This window comes from Haemaphysalis longicornis, unplaced genomic scaffold (assembly GCF_048455015.1).
Source record: "Haemaphysalis longicornis isolate Haplotype H1 unplaced genomic scaffold, Haemaphysalis longicornis Haplotype H1 scaffold_8, whole genome shotgun sequence".
Taxonomy (NCBI): domain Eukaryota; kingdom Metazoa; phylum Arthropoda; class Arachnida; order Ixodida; family Ixodidae; genus Haemaphysalis; species Haemaphysalis longicornis.
In genome coordinates this window covers 7600054-7620894 of record NW_027526445.1, presented here as the reverse complement: position 1 = coordinate 7620894, position 20841 = coordinate 7600054, and the positions used below count along the sequence as shown (strand labels likewise).

At 47.6% G+C, this 20841-nt stretch overlaps 1 protein-coding gene across 1 annotated transcript in view; it reads right to left on the bottom strand.

Annotated features, from left to right (window-relative positions):
* The window catches only part of LOC144149749 (uncharacterized), a 37366-nt gene that overhangs the window by 4670 nt on the left and 11855 nt on the right, over nucleotides 1-20841 (bottom strand). The window lies entirely within an intron of this gene.

Sequence of the window (20841 nt, the reverse complement as noted above, 5' to 3'; positions counted from 1 at the left end):
AGAAATCTCGGACCGTCCCGTGTGCCCGTCCCAGCAGCAGAGCGATCAGTACTTGGAGTCATCTGGCATTAACTGCGATCGCCAGCTCAACAAAGGCCGGCAGTTCGCACACGGGCTTCAAGCGATGGTACACACGATTCGCATGCGACTGATCGTTACGACTGTCGCCACGACTAGTCGTACGCGTGAATTTGAGACACATGGCCCGATGCGGGCAAGAGATGCGTCGTCGGCGTCGCTGCGCCCACTGTTTTTGCTCCATTGTCAACTACGACGATCGCTGAGCTGAATTTGTAGATTCTGCGCGTTTGTTCCCAAGAAATGGATGAAGCAAGCAATCGTGAAGCGTTTTCTGCCTTCGGAAACAGTCCGCGCATACGCCGGCCGCGCCTGCCAGCACGGGAGATCAGCGGCTCGAACCGGCGCAGACCACGGTAGCAACCGGGCTTGTCGCTGCTCTTCTGAATCAATCTGATCGCTAAAAAGAAGTTCCACATGCGAGAAAATAGGTGTTAGTGTGGTGAACAATTGTGCTAGGGATTGTTGTCAGGGCTTATTTTAAAAGCGGCGATCAGATATCTGCCGCGATGCAAGCCTACGCTGACCGGTCGCCGCGGAGCGCGGTGCGCGGTGCGCCGAGCGGCCGAGAGATGGCGATACCTGCGCGGAAGAATCGAATCAGGCTACGCAGATGCCTTGGTCACCGATTGCTCAAACGGCAGTTATAGCTTAATTACATTTCCACATGCGAGAAACGGGATGATAGTGTGGTGAAAAGTTGTGTTACGGATTGTCATTCGCAGTTGCACAGATGATCATCATCATCACCAGCCTATCTACGCCCACTGCAGGGCAAAGGCATCTCCCATTATTCTCCAATTACCTCGGTCCTGTGCAAACTGTGACCAATTTATCCCCGCAAACTTCTTGATCTCATCTGCCCATCTAACTTTCTGCCGCCCCCTGCAACGCTTGCCTTCTCTAGGGATCCACTCTGTTACCCTTAATGACCAGCGGTTATCTTGCCTTCGCATTACATGCCCTGCCAACGTCCATTTCTTCTTCTTAATTTCTACTAATATGTCTTTAACACCAGTTGGCTGCCTGACCCACTCCACTCTCTTCTTGTCGCTTAATGTTACACCTATCATTTTCCGCTCGATTGCCCGCTGAGTCGTTCTCAATTTAAGTTGAACCCTCTTAGTGAGCCTCCAAGTTTCTGCCCCGGCGGCGATCAAATAGCGGCGATCAGATAGCGGCGATCAAATATCCGCCAGGATACTAAGCCTAAACTTCCCATCACCCGAGCCGAGCCCAGAAACGCAAGACGCCATAGCCGATCTCGTGCGGCCGACGGGAAGCAATAGAAGCCGACACCGTTCCCTTTTCGGCACTCCCAGTTACAGCGGAACACAGCACAAGTTGTGGGCATTGTTCCGCGCACAACGAGCACGCACAAAAAATCAAACGATGTAAATACAACCACTACCCCTTCCCGCTTGTGCGGAAGCTGTGGGGAATGTCGTCTGCTGCCCCTGCCGGACTGCTTAGGGACTTGGCCGCTAGGGGATTGTGCATGCGCAGTGGTGTTGTGAAATAGGCGGATTGGCGCGCGGTCGAGAGGCGGCGAGTGGCACGCGGTGTCTGGAGGCGCCGAAACAAAATGCGCTTCCGCTGGGGAGCACGAACACCACAGAAACCAAACGTACTTCGATGAAGACAAGATATGACAGATACGGGACCCTGTATCCGTCCTATGTTGTCATGGTTCACGACTGTTGAACGCCGGGTTTTCGTTTTTCTTCAAGTATAAACCAGCTCGCTCAGCAGCAAGTTAAACTGTCGATGACGGTGGGTGCACAGGTTCACACCGAAGGCGACGTTTTCATAGGAACGCTCAAAAAGCTTTCCAAACTCTTCAAAAAATTTATTTGAAATAATGGTACAATAATTAAAATAAGAGTCTCTAATATGTTTCCCCCTAGGTATTAACCTTGTTTGTATCTGCCACATTGGCCGCAGAATAGCAGACACAACCGTTCGGGCAGAAATACGCTTTACTTCCTCTTTGCGTAGTTTTAAAAAGGCCTGTTTTATTTCCCTCTTACATAATTGCACACTATTCGTCGCGTTTTTGTGACACTTTGTTTACGTTTACGCTCAATCCAAGCCAATGATGAAACTAAGGCAAGCGCATGATGTAATGTCGGTGCATGACGACACAGACGGTTTAATGTAAGCCACGTAGACGCTAGCACCAGATTCCTCTCAAGTGTATATTGTAAGAAACTGTATGGGCGCAACCTACTAAGTTTTGTTTGAGCTTCCCAAGGAAATTTCCCGCGGTTCTGTTAGCCACGCAACGGGGATGACGACGAAGACCCGAAGGATCGACCAACGTGCAGCACGCAGAACTTGAAACGACAATATCTTTTCTTTCATACATGACTGTCTGCGTTTCCTTTGTCGAGAGCCACTACACGTGGAGGACGGTTTTCACGAACGATTTTGGCGCAGGCTCAGAAAACGCCTCCCCCACACTTTCGCAGGACCGTCTCGCGCTGCCTGGGCAAACGGCCGTGGGCTGGTGGTGGTGATTCAATAACAAAGAAGGGAAGGGAAAAGAACTGGGGATATTGGTGAACTCTATCGGGAGTTTACCTTCATATAACCCAGTCCAGGGAGGTGGATTGGGGTTTCAAAGGATAGGAAGAGAGAGAGAAGCGCAGACAAGAGCAGTAGGAGATTAGGGGACAGTCTATGTCGCATTCGTTGCGTCCACGACTCGATGGTTACAATAGTAGCGCTACTCCTGTCACAACCAGGAAGTTGAGTAGGTGCTGGAAGATCTCCCGTCGGATGGAGTCCGGTCCCGTGAAGAACAGGAAGTGTTCCAGCTAGTGGCTTGGGGCGGCCCGGATTTCCGCCCTTCCGGTGTCGAGCTGGCGGCAAGAGCACAGTAAGCGCTAGCGCCTCCGGCTCTGGCCAGTCGGAGCAGGTGGGGGACACCCGGCGGCCTTGGTGGTGCAAGCGTGCTCCCACGTTGCAACCATTAGGCCGCAGGCGAAGCAGGACGACCGGGTGTCTCTGCTGATGCGTCCATGCAAGACCCGTGGGGCCTTTCCACTGACTACTCAGGCATCTCCCCTGACAATTTCGCGACACTCTCCTCCCCGGTTTTCTTTCAATGATCTTCCTTGCCCATCGTTTGCTCTTTTTCAACGCCACTGTGAAGCCACCACGTTATCGGCGGCCAGTTTGATCGCACTAAAGACACCATGCGGTCTATTTTTTGGCTGGCCAATCTGAAAGACCCCTGCGTCCTGCTCGGGCGGCGGAGTTTGCACCTAGAGAATTCGACGTTACGATCGCGTATAAATGCGCAGAAAACATTCTATCACCGACGGCCCATCTCTTCCCCATCGACCGTCCACCACTGGACTACGACAAACTTGGGACATTTTCACAGCAGAGCTGTATAAGCGCAGGCGTGGTGCGGCCAGGTTCAGAAAATGTGCGTAGAGAAAAAAATACACTATCTTTCGTAGGAGAACCCTGAGTAGTATGCAAAGCAGCAATGGGGTGGATTCAAGTGCCTCTTAGTTTTCAGTTCGTAATTTCCGTTAGGTTGAGGTACGTAGCTACCGTTATATTTACAGTTTGGTTTCCGTTGTAACTACCACACTTTTCACTTACAGTAACTACGAAATGGGAAATTGCGTTGAGCCTGTAGCGCCCTCTAGTTAGCGCTCTTAGCCGGCGCCGTAGCGCCGGCTATGAAAGACGAGAAAAAAGAAACGAGCGGCGCGTGCTTGGTGTGCCAGCACAGCACAGGCAGTTCGATTCCGAAAGCCTGCCACGCTGGTAATTTCTCTCTTGCGCTGGACCATCCTGGGCCATCGAAATGTGATGGCCCAGGAACTCGAGCTCGGACGTCCCGAAGACGCATTTCTGGGCGTTGACAACTAGGCCAAATTGTCGAAGGCGTTCAAAGAGTTCTCGGAGGTGACGCTCGTGATCTTGTGGAGTGGGACTCGCGACGAGGATGTCGTCGATGTACACAAATACAGCCGGAAGGCCGCGCGTCACCTCGGCAATGAACCTTTGAAATGTTTGAGCTGCGTTGCGTAGCCCAAAGAGCACGCGAACATACTCAAACAAACCAAAGGGTGTAGTGATGGTCGTCTTCGGTATATCGGCAGGCTCGACGGGGATTTGGTGATATGCCTTGACAAGGTCCACTTTGCTAAAGATTGTGCACCCTTCCAAGTGGCTTGTGAAATCCTGGATGTGGGGTAGGGGATAGCTGTCGTGGACAGTCTGAGCGTTGAGCGCCCGGTAATCGCCGCACGGACGCCAGTCTCCACTTTTCTTAGGAACTATATGCAGTGGAGACGCGTGGTTGCTGGACGATGTTCGGATAATACCGAGTTCCATCATGTGCTCTAATTCGCGTTTAGCAGTCGCCAGACGCTCACCGAAGAGGCGGCGCGGGCGATCTGCGACTGGTGGACCACGCGTAACGATGTGGTGGGTAACGCTGTGCTTGGGCGACTGCTTTAAGTTGCAGGGTCTCGTAACCTCAGGGAAGTCTTCGAGGATTCTTGCGTGCGGCGATGAGGGAAGCAGCGTGCAGATGCCATTTGGAGCGACAGTAGACAGTACGCCCAGGATGGAAAGGCGCGTCTTGCTGTCAATCAGGCGATGGTGACGCATGCTGACGTCTAGGTCAAAATGGGTCAGAAAATCGGAGCGAGGATGGACTGATTGACGTCGGCTACTACTAAGACCCACCGGAAGGCACGCCGGAAACCATGGTCTAGGGTGAGGGACCGCAGACCATACGTGGCGATAGAGGTAGAGTTGGCTGCACGAAGCGTAGGCCCAGGTGACTTAGAAGTACGCTCATCCTTGGTGGCTGGTAATACACTAACCTCAGCACCCGTGTCTACAAGGAAGCGCAAACCAGAAATGCCATCCGTGACGAGGAAAAGGCGGCCGGGTTGTAAGGCGAGGTCACATGCCGCCGTCAGTGATCTCGCGTCGCGTATCCCGACCAGCTGCATGGGGAAGTGCAGTGACGTGCGCGGTGCTGGAAAGTGTGATGGTACCAGCAGATAGACGATCTTCGAGGCCTGCGCGAGCAAGAACCTCCCGGGGAAGGCGAACGACGGCTAGGACGCGGGGAGGAGCCGCATCGGCGATCAGAGGACGTCCTAAGCGCTTCAATGGAAGCGGCGAGTCGATCAATCCGAGCCTCTAAGCGGGACATGGCCGATGACTCTGCTGTCGAAGCGAGGGTAGCGACTGAGGGAGAAGTCGCGTCGTGAACTCAATCAGCAAGCTCGGCGGCGCGGTCGAGGGTCAAGTCCCTGCAGCAGCTAAAACGATGCGAGTGGACTGTGGCAAGCGCCGCAGGAAGAGCTCTTTTAAAAGTGCACCGTTCGAGTCCACGTTGCTCGCGCCTACGAGCTGTCGCATGGTGTTGAGCAGCTGGGAAGGGCAGCGATCTCCAAGCTCTTCGTGGGTGAGCAAATGCCGGAGGCGCGCGCTCTCGGACGCCGTGGTTCGGTCCAGAATACTCGGCTTTAGCCGCTGGTACGGAGCATCGTTCAAAGGTGCACCGATGACGTCTGCCACATCATCAGCCACCTCAGGCGGCAGGTAGCAAAGCAAGTGGCGAAACCGAGTAGTCTCCGAGGTGACTCGGTGCAGATCGAAGACGGCTTCAACCTGGGCGAACCAAACGTGTGGGTTCTTGCGCACGAAGGTGGGCAGACGGAGCTGTATAACTGCGACATCCGGCGGCCGCGAGGAAACGTCAGGCAAAAGAGGGCCCGAGGGCGCGAGGTTGCTGGGGTCGGTCATGTGTTAGTCCGGAGTCATCCACTATCGTGTACCGCGGGGTCACAGCGGAGCGCAAGAGAGAAAGCACCAGCGTGGCAGGCTTTCGGAATCGAACTGCCTGTGCCATGCTGGCACCCGAAGCACGCGCCGCTCTTTTCTTTATTCTCGTCTGTCATAGCCGGGGCCAAGGCGCCAGCTAAGAGCGCCAAGCAGAGGACGCTACAAGCCCATGGCTGTTTCGCATACTACTCGGGGTTCCCCTACGGGAAGATGTTGTAATTTTATTAGATGCGACGGGCCTATGACCCTCCCTTATCGTTGTTGTGCCGTCCACACCCGCACTGCGCATGCTCGGCTTGCTGAACGCCCGGTGGTGTCTTACCCTTTAATGGCTCCTGGAGCGACAGTGTTACCGGTGTCTTCCTGGGCCGGCCCGAGATGAGCCCAGCATGCGCAGTGGGGGTGTGGATGGCGCCACAACAAGGGAGGGACATAGCACCGACCATGAGATGCTGGAGCGACAGTGTTGCCGGTGTCTTCCTGTGCCGGCACGAGACGACGACGCTTCCCCTTAAAGGACTCTTGGAGCGGCAGTGTTGCCGGTGTCTTCCTGGCCCGGCGTATGAATGGACGACGGACCGCGGAGCCGAGAGCAACCGATGCTTTGCATCTAAACGTTCCAAGAACACACACCGAGCGCACGTGAGCACGCGCTCGTGACGAGCGCGTGGGGCCTTCATGTTTGCCCGTTCGTTTGCACAACGTGAGAGATCGCAAAAAAACCTTGCAAGTGACCGCGTGCTTTGCGGCGACCACACCGCATATAAAAACCAGCAAAACCACCACACCGCATACAAAAAACCGCATATAAAACCAGCAAACCGGCATCGCTGACGGCGTGGCGATGTGTGATTTCTTTACCATCATCTCGATGCACCTTACAGGGGAGGGGGGCGGCAGCGAAATATTCCGTCTCGTTTGCTTACTTAAGTATTTGGTTGCCATCCTCCGACTGCCCCGAGTTGCCTTATCTTAAAAGTGAAAAGGCGATTCTATTCCCCTCCTTTCCGTGCAATGCAGACTATATATCAATGTGATAGGAACAGTGTATCGCTTGTCGTTCTTAGAGTAAAATGTTCGCTTTTTTACCGGCAAAGTTCTAGCGTTGATTTGACGGTTCTCGAGGGATTAGTGCTGGAAGAGGAATGTCGCTCGGAAAAACTTGTGGCACTAGAATTTCAGACACTCGCCTGTGCATGTCATGTGGTGGGCTGCTTTACCGGAACTTGTCAGAATTTGAACTTCACGGCAGAGCCTAAATGCTCTCAAATAACATTTTGTTACCTGACGAAAGTGGCGTCGCCGTGCTATGCTACATGAAAATGTATAATGCGTCTTGATCTCCGTTTTCAATAATTATCCGCAGCTGGTGCCCACCCTTGCTCTGAGGAATTATAGGTTCTTTGCAGTGGTGTATTTTTTCTTCTTAAGCATTTATAACTTCTGTGAACTATGAAGGGTTGAGGTTTTCAATTATAAGTGTGTTTGGAGTATGTAAGTAGTAAGACAAGAAATATACTCTCCTTGCATGAAAAACTGCCTTTCTTGTATCATCTTTGCTTTGACGTCGCGACTGGGTAGCGAAGAAACATAGTGCGTGAGTTTGTTGATAATAACATACTTAGGGTGCACGGTGCAAATTTAGCTGAATGTTTTCAACACTTTTGCCTCTCGATAAGGCATTTCAATACAGTATACAATTAGAAGAAAGCGGATACAGGGTAGTAGGCTAACTTTACAGTCGCACTTCGTCTGTAATTGGACAAGAATGCGAAAATGCTTCACAAGATTTATGGGCTGTGCGTGATTGCAACAACAAACGGAAAATAAAATATTTTGCATCCGTTGGTGAAATTCATCATCATCATCATCACCAGCCTGTCTACGCCCACTGCAGTTCAAAGGCCTCTCCCATTATTCTCCAATTACCTCGGTCCTGTGCCAACTGGGACCAATTTATCCCCTCAAACTTCTTGATCTCATCTGCCCATCTAACTTTCTGCCGCCGCCTGCAGCGCTTGCCTTCTCTAGGGATCCACTCTGTTACCCTTCATGACCAGCGGTTATCTTGCCTTCGCATTACATGCCCTGCCCAAGTCCATTTCTTCTTCTTAATTTCTACTAATATGTCTTTAACACCAGTTTGCTGCGTGACCCACTCCGCTCTCTTCTTGTCCCTTAATGTTACACCTATAATTTTCCGCTCCATTGCCCGCTGAGTCGTTCTCAATTTAAGTTGAACCCTCTTAGTGAGCCTCCAAGTTTCTGCCCCGTAGGTGAGTACCGGTAAGATGCAGCTGTCATACACTTTCTTCTTCAACGACAATGGTAGGCTGCTATTCATTATCTGAGAATGTCTGCCATATGCACCCCACCCCATTCTGATCCTTCTAATTATCTCTGCCTCATGGTTGGGATCTGCGGTCACAACTTGGCCTAAGTATATATATTCGCTTACCACTTCCACTGCCTCGCCATCTATCTCAAACTGCTGTGCTGTCCCAAGGTTATTGATCATTACTTTAGTTTTCTGCATATTAATTTTCAGGCCCACGGTTCTACTCTGTTCGCCCAGTGCGGAAAGCATGCTTTGCAATTCGTTCCCCGAGTTACTTAGCAAGGCAACGTCATCAGCAAATCTGAGGTTACTGAGGTATTCTCCATTAACCCTTACTCCCACCTGTTCCCAATCCAACGTTCTGAATACTTCTTGTAAGCATGCTGTGAATAACATTGGAGAGATTGTGTCTCCTTGTCTGACACTCTTCCTTATAGGTATTTTACTGTTCTCCTTATGGAGGATGATGGTAGCTGTAGACCCATTATAGATATCCTCTAGTATTCTTACATAATGCTCATCTACCCCCTGGTTCCGTAATGCCTGAATGACTGCTAGGGTTTCGACCGAGTCAAATGCTTTCTCATAATCTATGAAGGCTATATATAGGGGTTGAGTATACTCAGCGCACTTCTCTATCACCTGATTGATCGTGTGAATATGGTCCATTGTTGAATAACCTTTACGGAACCCTGCTTGTTCTTTAGGTTGACTGAAATCTAAGGTTGCAGAGATTCGGTTAGCGATTACCTTGGTAAATACCTTGTAGACGACTGACAGTAAGCTGATCGGCCTGTAGTTTTTCAAGTCCTTCATGTCGCCTTTCTTATGGATTAGGATGATGTTCGCGTTCTTCCAAGATTCCGGTACCATTGCGGTCATTAGGCATTGCGTATACAGGTTTGCCAGTTTTTCGAGTACAATTTCTCCGCCATCCTTCAAGAGGTCTGCTGTTATCTGATCCTCACCAGGTGCTTTGCCCCCTTTCATTTCTTTCAAAGCTTTCCTTACTTCTTCGGTCGTTACTGGTGGGATGTCTATCTCCTCTGAGCTACTGTCTCGTTCGGCATTATCCTGTATGTCCCGGCTACTGTACAGATCCCTATAGAACTCCTCGGCCAGTGTGACTATTTTATCCCTATTTGTTATGACATTGCCTTGCTTATCCTTAAGTGCATACATCTGATTTTTCCCCACGCCAAGACGTCTCTTTACTGCTTTCAGGCTACCTCCGTTCTTTACTGCGTATTCGATCCTCTCCATATTATACTTCCTTATGTCAGCTGTCTTGCGCTTATTGATTAACTTCGAGAGCTCTGCTAGTTCTATTCTGTCAGCTGCGGTAGAGATTCTCATGGTTTGCCGTTTCCTGATTAGATCTTTCGTCTCCTGTGAAAGTTTACCAGTATCCTGTCTAGCCATAGTGCCCCCGACTTCTACTGCACACTCCGTGAGAATGCGTGTAAGGTTGTCGCTGGCTTCCTGTGTCGTAAGCTCGGCTTCCTCGTTAAGGGCGGAATATCGGTTCTGCAGCGCGATCCTGAATTCTTCTACTTTACGTCTTACTGTTTGCTCATTTATCGGCTTCTTTCGTACTAGCTTGTTGCGGTCCCTCCTCAACTGTAGCCTAATTCGAGATCTTACCATACGGTGGTCACTACACCTTACCCTTCCGAGCACTTCCACATCTTGCACGACGCCAGGGTTATCGCATAATATGAAGTCTATTTCATTTTTGTGCTCCCCATTCGGGCTCCTCCAGGTCCACTTCCGACTCTCCCGTTTACAGAAGAAGGTATTCATTATGCGTAGGTTATTCCGTTCTGCAAACTCAACTAGTAGGTCCCCCCTGCTATTTCTACAGCCCAGACCATAGTTCCCAACTGCCTTGTCTCCAGCCTGATTCTTGCCTACTTTAGCATTGAAGTCCCCCATAACTACAGTATACTGCGTTTTTACTTTAGCCATTGCCGATTCCACATCTTCATAGAAGCGTTCCACTACTTGGTCGTCGTGGCTGGATGTGGGCGCGTAGCCCTGCACCACCTTGAGCTTGTACCTCTTATTGAGACTAATTGCAAGAGCTGCTACCCTTTCGTCAATGCTGTAGTATTCGTATATGTTGCCAGCTATGCTTTTATTGACTAGAAATCCCACTCCCAGTTCTCTTCTGTCCTCTAGACCATGGTAACATAAGACGTGTCCATTTTTCAGCACCGTAAAGGCTTCGCCTGCCCTCCTAACCTCGCTAAGCCCTATTACATCCCATTTAATGCCCTCTAATTCCTCGAGCAACACCTCGAGACTTGCTTCGCTAGATAAGGTTCGCACGTTAAACGTTGCCAGGTTCAGATTCCATTGGCGGCCTGTCCGGATCCAGTGATTCTTAGCACCCTCTGCTGCGTCACAGGTCTGACCGCCGCCGTGGTCAGTTGCTTCGCAGCCGCTGGGGACTGAGGGCCGAGGGTTTGTTGGCGTATTCATGGGAGGTTGTGGCCGGTACTACACCAGGGTGGCCAATCCTGCTCTGGTGAGGGAGTGCATTACCGGCAATGGTCGCCGGGGTCAGGCCGCACCCCAAACCCCTTTGTGCAATTCCATCAATACGCGGATTTTTTTTTTTTTAATCCGGTGGGAATTGTCCGGCACCGGGATTCGAGCCACGGTCCTTCTGCACGCGAGGCGGGTGTTCTACCTCTACGCCATCGCTGCATCCATTGGTGAAATTATGTCCTGTCAAATATTAGATCAATGTTAGCTTCGTAGACACCACAAACGGGGACTGAGTATAACATATTGTGAGGCGGAATGTCGAGGCGCACCTAGGACCCCGAAAAAGGAAGATGAAAACATGAAACCAGTCACTCAATGTGGAAGCTGTCGGAGGTGCAGACAGTGATTCACTTGAGGGGTTGGGGTGGCGATCTCCGCTCAGCCCCCTCCTCTTAAGCTTTTCCGATCTCTTTGTCCCTTTTATCTTGACGCACTGAACAGATGGTTGTTTATTGAAATTCAATTTTCCCGCCTTCATACAACTCGGGCGCCTCTCCCTGGGACTGCTCGGGCCATTTTCGTTATCTTATGTGTCTTTTTCTGCCTGGAATAGTACGAGCGGGAGTTCTGTTTTTTGTGTGGTTGAATTAATCTCGCACGTGCTGGAGGCTTTGTGCGCCATTTAGAACCCGTAGTTTGTCTTCGGTGGCCTCCTTTTTCCTCACTACCACAAAAACCAAACAGAGAAGCATTCGTAACTGAATAGGTGTGAGGACTTCAAGGTAAGTACATAAATGTTGTCTCAAATGTACCCACAGTTTCATTTCTGCTAAGCCACGGAGACATCTATGACCAGTGCCAGTGGTGCCAACAGTTTTGAACGGTTCTGCCTATATAAACATCTTGTTCAAGTATCGTCAGCTTTTGGCACAAAGGCTGAAGCGAGGGACAAGCAGGCATCTTTTGGATGCCTCTGTTTGGGTGCTTTACCCCACGTGACTGTGTTGGCCACATGGCATTACCGCAGAGTGGTACGATGACACGACGGGCTTCTATGTGCTGTGCCCTTCAAATTCATTCCCGTTATACTGGGTTCTCCCTCACCTTCACACCCGATAGCTACCAATGTATCAAGGACAAAGCAATAGGGATATTGGTGAAAGCGTTACAGAAGCCAAGGCAGGAAGAGGCCTCCTTGTTCTCTGCCCCCGGTAAGGACTAGGGTTGGGAGGATTATGGTAAATGCTCCAAATCGTAGACTATTTTTTATATTGTCGGTTGGCGAGTATTTGAAACACTGTTGTAAGCTTGGTAGTCCACCCCGCCATGGAAACACGCTCACATTACCCTGAATCTGTACCGTGCCCAATCAATTACCCAGAATTGAGTGGGCACGGCGGCAGCAATCGGGCCACAATGGCTCATGAACATCGTTTTCCGTTCTGCATATCCTGCTATCGATTTTGGGCTATTGAACGTGCCGTTCAAGCCTCTTCGAGGATGACGTCGTTGCCTTCAACGTGACGCTACAGTCGTCCCTCCCCCTGATCAGCCGGTGCGTGACGCTTTCAAGCGAACGCATTTGGTGACGGACAACTCTCGCGTGAAAATGGAAACCCCATCGGCATCGACTACATCTATGGAGACTGCTTTAAATGGACGGTGCCTGATTGATTTCACCAGTGGGATTGGCGGCAGCAATCGGGCCACAATGGCTCATGAACATCGTTTTCCCCTTCTACAGGTTGGTAACTCAATTTCCCTGTACGCTAAGAGAAGCTATAACCGATGTCTTTTGCTGGTGCCGTGCCCACGAGAGTTCTTTGGTCTGCTTTAGGATTGCTTAGACAATGCTCTTTTGTTGCTCATGTCGGGCGATGTTGAGTCCAATCCCGGTCCCTCCAAACCAACGCGGTCACAAACTAATGCTAGTGATGCAAATAAAACCCCAAGTCGGACTTCTGAAGGCGCTCAAGCTAATGCGCAACAGAACGAGATCTTCAGCATCCTAAAGGAGTTGCAGTCGAAATCAGCAAGAATATCTGCGAGCCATAAAGAATTAAAGCAAACTATTGCGGAAATTCGCAGCAGCCAGCTCAAGGTAGAATCGGCGCTGGAAACTTTTGGCAGCAGACGTACCGCGGTAGAACAAAAAATGGCCAGAATATAAGATATTTATGAAAAAGTTCACAACCAAAACCAGCATAATCTTTTGCAATCCCGTCTTGACGAACTCGAAGACAGAGCAAGGCGTGATAACTTGTTGTTTTATGGCATCATTGATGCTAAAGAATCCTTGGACGAATCTGAAAAAAAATATCTTGAGCCTCTTGGAGCTCCATTTTGATGGCGAGGTGGCAGGTCAAGATATTGCGCGCGCTCATCGCCTGGGCCAGTTCTCACCGTCAAGGTGCCAGCCAATAATTGTAATGTTTTCAAACTTGAAAAACCCGAGAAAAAGTTTTTTTCAGGAGGAAGTAAGCTAAGCGAGCATGATATCAGAGTGTCAGAAGATCTATCTCTCGGTACGCGTGAACCCCATAAAACCCTGATTGAATTTGCCAAATCCCAGCCAAACAATCCTTCCTTTAAACTTCAATATAAAAAAAAATCCTTCTAAAGGGCAAATACTACTCCTGCGACACTGTTTCAGGCAAAGTAACTGAGTCGGGCCATTTTCCTGTGGCCGAAGCCTCTAACCACGCCCCTCCGAATGATAATGCACACAATTCTTCGCTCTCTCTAGCAGCTTCTAATCTTGTCTCAGTAGCCAGCACTTCGTCCCATCCTGCCGCATCTTCTGACTAACAACTACTGAGGGGCAGCGGCAACCAGTCTACTTTCACACGTGCATCGGTTCTTTTCACAAACATCTTAAGCCTAATCAAAAAGCGCACCGAAATTTCCGCGACAATTCACTCCTGCGCAGCTGATATTATCATTTTAACCGAAACATGGCTCCATAGAAAAATCCGTGATAGTGAAATATTTGACTCTCCACAAGCATATACTGTTTTCCGTTGCGATAGGGAGGCGAGGCAAGGTGGTGGCGTTTTAGTTGCCGCTAAACCGCACCTTGCATCATTCGCTCTTAACATATCTTCATCCTTGGAAATGTTATGGGTTTCGGTAAAACTGTCTCATCGTAGAATAATAACAGGAGCCTGCTATCGCCCCCCTAACGCCCAAGCCACATTGGTCACTGAGCTTCATGACGCAATCAATGCTGTAATCACCCACTTTCCTCCATTTCCTGTTATCCTGCTGGGAGATTTTAATTATCCAGGAATTAATTGGTTGCCACCAATCCGTTTCCCAAGCCAAGCTTTATCCATTCACCGACAATTTCTTGACTTATGTGTGCACTTCAATCTAACTCAGATGGTTTTGAAGCCATCTAGAAAAATAGCTACAACTGCTACAATATTAGATATAGTGCTCACAACTTGCCCTGACCAATGTTTGGAGATTACACATATGGCAAATGTAAGCGACCATGCCCTGGTACATTTTTCGATAAATTTATCGGTGCAGAAGGGTAATAGACGAACCAAAGTACTAATGAATTACAGCAACGCCGATTTCACCAGAATAAACCAGGAAGTAGACGCTTTTTTAAGTAATTTTTTAAACGGCTTTGATCAGCGTACTGTTGAGTATAATTGTGCCCTTTAAAAAAATCAAGTTAAACACCTCGGCAACAACTTCATACCCGTTCGACAGATATCTTATAACCCTAAGGCCCCTTGGTATAACCACAATATCAGGCGTATTGCGAACAGAAAAAAAAAACGCTTTTACCGCTTAGCCAAGAAGTCTGAGAGTCAATACTGTTGGTCACAATACCATTCAGCATCTGAACAATATGTCTGCCATTAAAAACGCGATAACTAAATTTCCTTACTGACACTTTAACAGGCATGCTTTGTTAGAACGCTAGATAATTTCGGAGCGTAATAAACCCACACAAGAAGACAACAATACCCCTCACTGATTCAAACAGTGACCTGATACCGGAACGTGAGTGTACTAGTGTATTAAACAATGTTTTTTCCAGTTCTTTTTCACACACATTAACCTGTGATACGCCAGAATTTCGCTCCTATGATTATATCCCGATGTACACTGTGCTCATAGATCCCAATGGAATTTGTAAAATCATTGACAGCATCAAAACATCGTGCGCTTTCGGTATTGACTGTATTAATTAAAAGTTCCTCAAAAGTACTAAACAGTGTTGTTCTATTATGTTATCTAAAATTTTTCAACTCTCATTAGACGTCCGGGAACTGCCGTCGGACTGGAAAATAGGAAAGGTGGTTGCAGCATTTAAATCAGGAGACAGATATTCACCCTTGAACTATCGACTCATTTCAATCACCAGCGTTCCGTGTAAGATTCTTGAGGACATATTTTTTTCTAACCTAGCAAACGTCTTGAAATTTAATTCATTTTTTCATACAGCACAACATGGTTGTCGGAAGACATTTTCATGCGAGATTCAGCTACTACTATTCACTCACAAACCGCATAGTATTCTTGACTATAGTTGTTTTGCCGATTGCATCTTTTTGGATTTCGCGAAACCATTCGATTAAGTTTCACACCGATTACTTCTAGTAAAATTAAAAAATTTGGGTCTTGATTCTAAGACACTAAAATGGATGGAAAGTTTCCTCACTAACCGCCGACAATTTGTATTTGTTAACGAGACAAGCTCTTCATTTCCGCCGGTGCTATCGGGTGTCCGCCAAGGCACAGTATTAGGCCCATTACTTATTCTAATCTATATTAATGATTTGCCTAACTGTATTTCTTCTCCAGTCCATTTATTCTCAGACGACTGCGTACTTTTCCGTGAAGTAACCACAATTATGATGCGCATGCGCTACAGGTTGGCATTAACGCTATTTCTTCCTGGTGTCATAAGTGGCAGATGACCTTAAACGTTAGCAAGTGTAAATTCATGCAAATTTGTCGTGCCGCTACTAACACATTTTCGTATCACTTAAACGGCACCCCTCTGGAATGTGTTTCAACTTACAAATATTTAGGCCTACATTGTACATCTGGCCTATCATGGAAAATTCGCATCGAATTCATTACCAATAAAGCTAACTGAATGCGTGGTTATTTAAAACGCAACTTTCATTGCGCCCCGTCGTCCGTCAAACTTCATTTTTACAAAAACATCATACGCTCACGAATTGAATATGCATCATCAATATGGGATCCTTCCACGGAAACTGTTACCCATTTACAAGAAAAGGTCCAGAACAATTCGGCACGTTTTATTAACTCAAACTACCACCGGGCAGCGAGCGTAACCACAATGAAAAACAACTTGGGACTTCCGTTACTAAGTTCACGTCCCAAAATCGCACGTCTCTGCCTTTCTCATAAAGTTTTCCCACAGCACTTTACGAGATTGTTTAATCACTTCTCCATCATATATATCATCACGTCTGGATCACACGCGCAAAGTCGGCGTCATTAGTTGCACTACTAAGGCTTTTTTTAAATAAATTCATCCCGCGTACACCCAATGACTGGAACCACCTTTCACGAGACATTGTTGAAGTGAACCATGTCCATTTATTTCGCTCTGCATTGTCTAGTGTTCCGTGATTAACTATTATTTTGTGCGCGCACAATTTCTTATCCGTGATATGTGGTTTGATTAGTGTATTACTCCCGAAATGTACACGTGTACAAACTTGTGTCTGTAAAAATGTGTTAAGAATTTTCTTCTACATTGTTCGAGCCAGCTTGGTAACCTTTTAAAATATCTGCTTATTTTCATACTTCCCCCTTTAAACCCACTCCCCTCTGTAATGTATCACCATGAGGGTACCAATTAATAAATAAATAAAAATAAATAAATCTTCAGTCAGGAAAACACTCTAACAGTGATTACCTCAGACCTATCTCAGTTCACGATCAGGTTAGGTCATGAAGCACGTCAAAAATTCTCGCGCCATGCTTCACCTGCCCGGAGGGGCGATATTTTCGATGAAAACTGCCAAAGTCGTTGTCTTATCTGGGTACGTTGTGCAGCTTCCCGCTCTGCGTTTGCTGCCATGCGGCGAGACGGCTGCAACTTTTCACTAATCAATCTTAGAGACACCGAAATCGTGACGAACCATGAAAAAGTAATATCCAAAATAACGTACTGTAATAGGATCCTTTGGGATGTTGCCATCCTGCAAAAATAACGTAAGACAACGTTGAGATGCCGGCGTATTGATACGTATAGGTAGCAAAGTTCGAGGATACGCTGCAATGCAGAACAATCACAGCAAATAAAAACACGTAATACCAGACAAAGCCCAACCCGCACAAAGGGGAAATACGTATTAGAGCGGGGTACAAGGCGATGACATAACGACTAACGGAACCTGACCATACACGCACATAACGCATCTAGTCAGCGTAAGTGGTGCCATCACGCCAATTTTAACAAACATCAGCGCAAGAATCTACATGACAATTACCCAACAAGAATGTTTCTTGACAACTAATGCGGAAGCTCGTTTGAGGAAAGGCCAAGCTTGTTCATTCTGTGTATCGTCATGAAATGGCACGTGAATAATTGAGCCCCCCACTTTAAATGTTTCAAGATAATTCGGGATAAAGAAAAAAGAACCGAAACCGCCGCGAAACAAATGCTGTAGACGGGAAGTAGTGTATTACCCTAATTCACAGACGTCTATATCTGTTTCGGAATTACTAAAAACCTCTTGAAGTTGTGATGATGCATTGATTCTGATTCAAATTACATTTGTTGCTTGCTCGGGTTATGTAACGAAAATATTGTTGTCTTAACCGCGGTTCTCATTGCACAAAATATTTCGGTGATGTCGTTTATTATCGCACTAAACAGAATATATAGGGACAACACGGGTTGTATCCCATTAAAATGCTTCATTTAATTGGGATACATCCCAAAGGATTTTACGTGATAATCTTTGAGGTAAAAAGAATATTCCGTGTATTTCGTATTTATGAAATGCAAATAAAATTATTAGAAATGGCTTGCCTTACCTGATTCAAAGACACTATACTGCGTATTTTTTATATTTGTTATCTTCAGTTTTGATGCAAGCCATGAATTAGTTTACTAATCCTTGGCCGGTTCAGCTTCCCAAATTGGAAGGTATAAGAGATAAACTCTATCAAACAAAAAAACCACGCGCGTTTATTGATCTAGATGTGCAATCTCCAGGTGCGTTTGATTTCGCGCTACAACAACGATTCTCACATATTTCGCCCACAAAGCCGCCATGCTACGCAACTAGTGCAGCAAGGTTAATCCGGAAAAAGCCTTATCGTGTTTCACCTCCTTAGCGCAGGGATGATAATGAGCAAGCCTAAAAGATGTAAAATGGCGTAATTTGATCGTCCTAAATTCACTGGGAAGCGCCGGAACAACTGCTTAAAGGCTAACACAGTAAGAGCGCTTTTGTTTTGACTCCCGTTGGCTCAACCAAAATATAAAGAAGTAAATCCTTTTTCCCGCATACACGACGCAATAAATTGCATTCATTAGGCTATACACTTCTTTTTATTTGAATTGTCGTCAAACTACTGGCAAATTCCCATGAAGCACTATAACCAAGAAGGAACTGCTTTTGCCACAGAAGATATACTTCTGGAATTCAAAGTCAAGCAGAGCCGACTCTCTAATGTCCCGGTCACGTATGAGCATTTCATGGACACGTACATCGGATGCTTAAGGGGAAAGTATGTATGGGTTGTTTTGCGGTTATTGTCAATATTGGATGACCCTTTACGGTCTGTTTCATCAGTTTTGTCACGTTCGTCAGTGTCGATGTCGTCAGTTTTCGTCGCCCTCGCATCGACATTCTGACCCACGTAGCTGTTGCCGCAAGACAAAGGGAGTCTATCGGCTCACTTTCTCCTCGGCAAGAGCTACGTGGGTCCGAGTGGTCGACGCGTGACTGCCCTGCCTAGGTGAGCATAAAGGGTCTGTAAGAGCGACCACCTCCTCTTTGCTATCAGACCACTTCTGAGCGGGCTGCTGTTACGCAGTGTTAAAAGATGCATTCTCTCCGCACTAGTCAGGCAGACAGACCGAGATATAATTCGAACGTTTAACACTCGGAAACTGGGAGACGTTCATGTTAGCCAACCGTCGATAGTAATACTCGACAAAGAGTTTGCCTTCTTAACCAGCACATGCCACCGAACGTGAGTGCGGCATCGAATTTAATGTTCCCCTTTTATGCAAGCCGGTTATCATCCCGGTAGCGATCTGTAGGTGAAGCTTCACGTGTGCCTGAGAAAAAAGGCTTTACGATTGTTCACTATGGCAGTAGAAGGGCGACGGAGTGGGCGCGAGTGGAATGCTGTATTCTCTCTAGTTTAATCTGTTGCGGCTAATATTTATATTCTGTGCGCATTCCACAAATAAACTAGTTACGAGTCAGCACTCGTCTTGTCTGCTTTCTTCGTCTCCGTTTTTTTCGCGCTGTTTTAAGATGATACCATACCAACTCGCCAGCGCACAACTCTGTTACAGACTTATTGCAATCGGTTAACTAGCTATGAGACTTGTGGGAAGTCCCTGGAAGCTCTTGTACTCACTATCATCCAACCTACTCCCATAGCCTGCAAGGTATCTCGAAATCTCCAGCCCGTCCACCCAACTGCTCTAGATTCCAATCCTTTGTAAGCCCACTGTATAGCTTCTAAATAATAGGCTCGTTTTTCCTCGCAAACGTACCTCGTTGTTTCATCCTGCATTCAAAGGTTTTTGTTAAAACAGCAAAATATAAGATAATCAAACGGGATCTCGCATTATTTACTACTTTGTTTTCTTTTAGAAAGTTATCCTAACACTTCGTAGGATTTATGTTCAAATATCCTCTATCGTGTTCCCGTAAGCCGAAATCATCCGAGATAGCTTCCAGACCCGTTAATAGAACAGGAGGGTTCACAGAGGAAAGAATGTTCCACGAGAAACAGCTAGTAAAGTGTGCAGCAGCAGCGCCGCAAGGGCTTTGTCATGTTCGTCAGTGTCGATATCGTCAGATTTCCTCGCCCTCGCATCGACACTCTGACCCGCGTAGCTGTTGCCGCAAGACAAACGGAGTCTATCGGCTCACTTTCCCCTCGGAAAGAGCTACGTGGGTTCGAGTGGTCGACGCTTGACTGCCTGCCTAGGTCAGCACAAAGGGTCTGTAAAAGCGACCACCTCCTCCCTTCTATCAGACCACTTCTGAGCTGGGTGCTGTTACGCAGGGTTAAAAGATACATTCTCTCCACACAAGTCAGGCAGACAGACCGAGAGATAATCCGAACGTTTAACACTCGGAAACTGGGAGGCGTTCCTGTTAGCCAACCGTCGATAGCGCTTAGCGACAAAGAGTTTGCCTTCTTAACCAGCACATGCCACCGAACGTGAGTGCGGCATCGAATTTAATGTTCCCCTTTTATGCAAGCCGGTTATCATCCCGGTAGCGATCTGTAGGTGAAGCTTCACGTGTGCCTGAGAAAAAAGGCTTTACGATTGTTCACTATGGCAGTAGAAGGGCGACGGAGTGGGCGCGAGTGAAATGCTGTATTCTCTCTAGTTTAATCTGTTGCGGCTAATATTTATATTCTGTGCGCATTCCACAAATAAACTAGTTACGAGTCAGCACTCGTCTTGTCTGCTTTCTTCGTCTCCGTTTTTTTCGCGCTGTTTTAAGATGATACCATACCAACTCGCCAGCGCACAACTCTGTTACAGACTTATTGCAATCGGTTAACTAGCTATGAGACTTGTGGGAAGTCCCTGGAAGCTCTTCTACTCACTATCATCCAACCTACTCCCATAGCCTGCAAGGTATCTCGAAATCTCCAGCCCGTCCACCCAACTGCTCTAGATTCCAATCCTTTGTAAGCCCACTGTATAGCTTCTAAATAATAGGCTCGTTTATCCTCGCAAACGTACCTCGTTGTTTCATCCTGCATTCAAAGGTTTTTGTTAAAACTTTGGTGCTCATGACTATTTGTGGCTGTTTAGAGGAGCTCTAGACGCGCTCTAGAGCTGTGCCCTCACTCTCTCTATTTTACGACATGAGTAGTCGCATGGATTA